This window comes from Leucoraja erinacea, chromosome 3 (genome assembly GCF_028641065.1).
Source record: "Leucoraja erinacea ecotype New England chromosome 3, Leri_hhj_1, whole genome shotgun sequence".
NCBI classification, from domain to species: domain Eukaryota; kingdom Metazoa; phylum Chordata; class Chondrichthyes; order Rajiformes; family Rajidae; genus Leucoraja; species Leucoraja erinaceus.
This window is the reverse complement of record NC_073379.1, coordinates 57,891,882-57,898,723: the sequence shown is the minus strand read 5'-3', so window position 1 is coordinate 57,898,723 and position 6,842 is coordinate 57,891,882.

The window sequence follows — 6,842 nt, the reverse complement described above, 5'->3', positions numbered from 1 at the left end:
CAAAACTTGTTCTTCCTGCGTGGATTGGGGGTTTTTCCGTTGCAGCCAGCAAATCTGGTTTAAAAATGTCCATGTCCTTATCCGAGTTCTTCCATAATTTTGGAGGAATTTCCCCAATAACTTACAAGTGTAAAGAATTTCTTCACTTGCTGCTTGTGCCTTGTTGAAAGCTTTTGGGAAGTCTGGAAGTGAATCACTCACTGCACCATACCCAACCTTGGAGCTACAGTCATAGCTACAGCAGCCACAAAATTCATCCTGTTAGTGTTTTGTTCAAAGGAACCACCTGGGATGTAAATGATGGCGGTTCTGGCAATTGGTACTGTCATTGAATGTCAAGGGGAGGTGCTGGATGGCTTAGATCCCCTCGTTGTAGATGGTTATTACCCGGCACATGTCTAATGTAATTAATATTGTCCACCTATCAGCTTAATGTGGGATGTTTTCTGGACATGCTGCAAGTGGGTTTGGATTAATCTGTTTTCTGAGAATATAGATCAGAACACAAGAACGGGTGCTTCTGCCAACAATGTTTGTGTGAAACGTGATGCCAATTTAAACTGATCTCATCTGCCTGTACATGATCCATATTCCTTTATTTCTTGCACTTCCACGTGCCTATTTTTAAAAGCCTCCTAAACGCCATTATCATATCTGTCACTACCACCATCTGTGGTAATGCATTACTGGCCCCCTCTACTTTATGTGTAAACAAAAAGTCCTGCCCCCCCCCTCACCTTAGAGCTGTGCTTCTAGTGTTGGACATTCCCACCTGGAAAAAAACGTTCTGACTGTCTACTCTATCTATTCCTCGCATAATTTTATACACCTGTCAAGTTTCCTTTTAACCTCTGACATTCCAGAGTAAACAATTCATGACGAACCAATCTCTCCCTCTAGAAACCCTCTAATCGAATTCTGGTAAACCTCCTCGGAAACTTTCTCTCCAAAGCCTCCACATCTGTTGATGGAAACATTTATGTAACTTATTTCCTTGTGTATTCTATCTGTGTCTGTACAAGATTGTTTACCAAAACTGCCTAGGGCACAAGTAATTGACAGGTCTCGGTCAAGAGATTAAGAGTCTATCACAGAATTTGCAGAACGGCTAATCTTGCTCCGGTGTAACTTTCCACAGCTAAATGTTATTTCCTTTGAATCCTGAGTGTCCTTGTTCATTACCATTTGTCTGGATGCTTTTTTGTCTAAATCAATGTATAAAAGAGATGGTTTTCAGCATTAGCTCAGAGAGGACTCCCACAGACACTTGGGCTCTGTGTGACTCTCTCTCTCAATAAAGTTCGTTCAGTTTCTACCTGTTTTTGTAATAGTCTTTGTTGGAAAATTTCTAACATCTGTAATGGGCCGACCAGAACTGCACACCATGCTCCAAATGCACCCTAATTAAAGTCCTATAGAAGCTGTCAATGGAATCAAATCATTAAACATTCCCACTTCTGAGTTTATGATACAAGGAAAGTGATTGATGAAACAGATCAATGGAGTTGGGCATAACACACAGGCCTGAGGAATTCCTACACTCATCTCCTGGGGCTGAGGTGATTGACCGCTGACAATTGCAATCATCTTCCTTATGTTGCAGCTACAGAATGGAGGAGAGGTTTGCCTTGAGTCCCATTAATGATGTTGCTCTTGGTTAAGTGTGGCCCTTTTTTACAGTGTCCACAACTCCTGAAAGATTAACAAATGCCAGTTTCACTCCCACTTTACCTCTAGACTGGCATTCCTGCGGCCAAATGTTTGATCCTCTGAGGTTTCTTCGCAAGCCATTAACTGCATCAATGAGGTGTAACTTGGCTATTGCAGATTGATCTAAACTCATATTCTGAATACTTTGTTTCACAATTGTTATATGCACTATTGCTTTTTACGCTAAAGCACTCGTACACAGACTGAAACAATTGTGAACTCACACATCAGTATAAAACTGCATCAAGAAAACTCAAACAATGAATGCATCACCATTAACTTTTGAGTCAATGGTTGTGTCACCATGGTAACACATAGCAACACAGAACAGAAATTAAGAAAGTAACTCTAGCCAAACATGTCTCCAGCTTGTGTACACATATGGTTTTGGTTATTTTCCAAACCAGCAACAAAAGAGTTCAAGGCTTGTTTGTTTTGTACAATGGTTGAATATAAAGTGGACGTAAGAATTCCTGGCACTCCTGCATTTTACATTATCATAAACCATTATGCTTTATACAAAAGGACCTGTGAATGAACGAAAAGGAACAGGGAACATTTTCAATTTGATCTTCTGCCTTAGGGGCACATCCTTTAATGTGGCAACTGGCCCATGCCAGTAATTCTGTATTTTTTTAAATTATATGTCATTAGACAGAGGTCAGACCTCTTTCACTTTGAAGCATCTCCAGCAAATTTTCAGTTAGTATCTTGTTTCTTCACCTGAATGCAGGTGTTTCCAGTCAACCTTAATGAAACTAATCGAAGGATTATTTATAACGTGTCACAAGGTCTAGAATCAAGTTCTGGCTGGTTTAATCATGGCCTCCATTGAGTAACCTACTTCGAAAATTATTATTGGCACATTTAGAGTCAAAATGAATGGTGTGCAGGGGCTCTGAAACCGTGACAGAGAGTCAGATACAGTTTTTAGATAAACATTTCAATCTCTCTTTAAAGAACATAGAAGTGTACAATACAGCACAGGTACAGGCCCTTCAGCCCACAATGTCTGTGTGGAACATGATGTCACGATGAAATAATCTTATTTGCCAGCGCATGAACCATATCCTTCAATTCTTTGCATATCAATGTGCAAAAAGCAATTTAAATGCCAATATGTGTAGTAAAGCCCTTGCTATTCCTCTCTCTCCATCCCATCCCCATCCCAGTTCTCCTACCAATCTTACTGTCTCCAACTACATTTTATCTCTGTACGGCCCACTCCCCTGACATCAGTCTGAAGAAGGGTCTCGACCCAAAACGTCACCCATTCCTTCTCTCCAGAGATGCTGCCTGGCCCGCTGGGTTACTCCAGCATTTTGTGTCCATCTTTAAATGCCAATATCGTATCTGCCTCCTCAACCACCCCTGGAAATGCTTTTCAGGCACCCACTATGTAAAAAAACATGCCCGGTACCTCTGGCCCACTCATTTTAAAGCTATGCCCTCTAGACTTTAACATTTTTACCCTGGGGAAAAGTACCTGACGTGAGCCTTGAAGCCGGCCAAATCAACTGACTTTTAGTTAAGTGTTGGCAATTGTCACTTCTGTTTGGTCTGTATCCACTCGTTTGATTTAACCTAAATTTCTACCCAGCCAAAAATTAATTTCCTTAACAAAATAAAGCATTCCCTGGCATGGGAAGACATATTCATGGAATCGGATGATCCTGTGTATCCTTTCCTCCATGTGAGCAGGCATGCAACCAGCAACACAAGAAATAAATGTAAATGTAATACAACTATTTTGGCCATTGGTTCAAGAAGAGCTTCATAAGGTCATAAGTGATAGGAGTAGAATTAGGCCATTCGACCCATCAAGTTTACTCCACCATTCAATCAAGGCTGATCAATATCTCCCTCATAATCCCATTCTCCTGCCTTCTCCCCATAACCTGTGATACCCATCTTTGCAGCTTCTTCCCAACAACCATCAGGCCCTTGAACATTACACAACACGAACCAGTAACTATGAACATCTCTGGACTGTCTTTGGTTGCTCTGAGGACAGGTTTTTTTTGCCCAAGTATTACGGTTATTGAATTTTTCCAATAAAATAATGTATCATCACATTCAATTACAATCACAATAATATTTTATTAGCCAAGTGTTTTGCAACATATGAGGAATTTCATTTAATACAAATAAAAAGCAACAGAACACACAAAACACATTTTAACATAAACATTCACCACAGTGACTCCTCCACATTCCTCACTTGATGGAAGGTATAAAAATGTTCAAATCTCTTCCCTTCATTGTGTTGTTGGAGCTCCCGACATCCACGGTCTCTCCCAAGACTGCGAGCTCACAATGGCAAAGTCCACAGGCCGCGGTTGGAGCGATCCCAGGCAAGGGATCGGCTCCGATGTTAAGTCCACGCCTCGCGGTGGGGTTCAAGGTCAGTCCGAGGAGGCCTTCAGCTCCATCAATGGTAGGCCGCAAAGAGACCGGAGATGCAATCCGGATAATAATCGTATCTCCGGCAAGGTGAGAAACTGAAAAAAAGTTTTCCCCGACTCCCACCCCCTCCCCCCCAAATAAAACAAACTGGAGAACATCTACACAAACTTTTATCACACACTAAAAATTATAAAAATGACGAAAAAACAGACAGACTGTTGGCGGGGCTGCCAATCGTGCATTTACAGGACGGCCAGTTAAGCTGTTGTAAGACTTAGAATCGAGAGCCTTCATACTGTTACAGCATGGTATGGCAGCTTGTCAGTAGCCCAGAGGACATTGGCTGCCCTCTCCCCTCCCTGATGGAAACTATAGGGCAAAGAAGATCATGACATGACTCTCTCCGCACTCCAGGACAAACACTGGTTGCTTTCAGGAACCCACTGTAAAATAATAGCGCCGCAGAAATGTGCACCTATTCCAACCCCCATCCCTTCTGTTTTTTTTGTTGTCACTTGTTTTTTGTGCAATATTCACATACGAGCAGGTCTGGAGGCATTCCACTCTATGGTATTTTCAGTGCTTTAAATTACAGGCCAGTTTTTTTAGGTATTATTAAAGAAAATTGACATCCCCTTATCCGCCAACTGGTTAACCACTAATAATAAATATGGCCATCCCCACTGTCACCCTTCAATATTCACATGGTCTCATTTTCAGTGCTTTAAATGATTCTTTTAGGTATTATAAAAGAAACTTGAAACATGTAATTAAACTTGCAGTGTACTTATTAATTTAGAAAACCTAGTTACAAATTATAATCTACATTTTTTGCTATTGCTATTTTTCTTACCTTTCAGAAAAGATAAAGGCTGTGTATTAAATTTTGTATTAGACTCAGCCATGAGGCAAAAATGAAACTAAGGCATTTTACATCTCATGCTGACCTGAGCTCTGCTGTGAAACAGGTTGCTGCAAAGTCAATCCCTCCAGTGTCGACAGAGCCACTGCAGCCACATACTGGGAGCCTTTCAGGTCCACTACAGCCGTATACCTGGGGGCACCTTGGACCGATTGCAGAACTCGTCAGTTTTGCTCCCAACTTCCACTCAAATTTAGCTGGAATGTTTAAATATAAAAGTTGGAATGTCATGTTACAGTTAGATAGGAAAGTTGGATGGGATCTCTGTCCCTATCTTCCAATTCCCACTTTGAAATAAAATACAACTTTCGACTTAAAAATTTTGCATCAGGATCGCTATATAAATGCAAATATATGGTATTTTATCCTAGCATCTCCCCTCTTACCACCACACAAGAAGCGTAACTTGAAGCGTTTGCATTTGGAGAAGCTCAATACGGACCAGGAATGAAAATGAATAGCTATGAATCGATTAACAGCGAGCTATGAGGTGAGGTTGAAACACTTGTCAGAGGGCTAAGAAACAATCCTGAGTTGACGGCGTATTGTTTTAAGTGAGCATATTCTGGTTAAATATTCTTTCCTCGGAAATCTCCTATTTCACTTTGAAATTATATTCATTTATAACCGTTTGTAACATAAGTAACCACCTTAATGTTCGTGTGTATGCCGGGTATGCTTGAAACAATTTATTGTAATGTACTGTATCTTTAAAAAAAAACTACATCAACCAGGTGTGAAAATGACACTGAATCGAACGATGATTGAAAATGCGTGGGAATTGACTAATTGCGATCCTGCTGCGAAATTTTTAAGTAGAAAGTTGTATTTTATTTCAAAGTGGGAATTTGAAGATAGGGACAGAGATGCTACACAGAGATTTGAAACTCGGGAGCGCTCTTGGGTGAACTCGCACAGTGGGACAAGGCTTGAGGCAGCATCTATGGAGTGAAGGAAATAGTCAACGTTTTGGGCTGGATCTGAAGAATCACCTCACATAGGGCAGCCAACAATGGTTGTGAGGCAGAAGGGAGAATTCTCTCTCTCTCTCCAATTCTCTCTCTCATTCTCTCTCTCTCTCTCCCCCCCCCTCTCTCTCTCTCTCTCTCTCTCCCTCTCCTCTTCCTCTCTCTTTCCCCCCTCTCTCTCTCTCCCCCTTCTCTCTCCAATTCTCTCACCCCCTCTCTCCCCCTCCTCCCCTTCCTCTCAGTGTTTGCCGCTCATATAGACAGTAATCATGTCCAACTCTTAACTGAAAACGTGTGGTTTGCAAACTGAAAATCCCCCCTTTCTCTGTCTCTCCACTGCCCCCCCCCACACACACACACACAAACAGAGACACACCCAGACACACACGCAGATAGAGAGAGACACACACACAGCCACAGAGACACAGAAACACAGACACACACACACAGCCACACACAGACACACACACACACACACACACACACACACACACAGCCACAGAGCCACAGAGCCACAGAGACACACACACACTCACACACAGAAACACAGAGACAATCACAGACACAGTCACACACACACACAGACACACACACACACACAGACACACACATACACAGACACACACACAGACACACACACACACACACAGACACACACACACAGACACACAGACAGACAGACAGACAGACAGACAGACAGACAGACAGACACAGACAGACAGACAGACAGACAGACAGACACACACACACACAGGGTTAAATCCCACCCGTACCCTGGCCCAGACATTAACCCCAACACCAATGTTAACATAGACTCAAACCTCCAACCTGGTCTG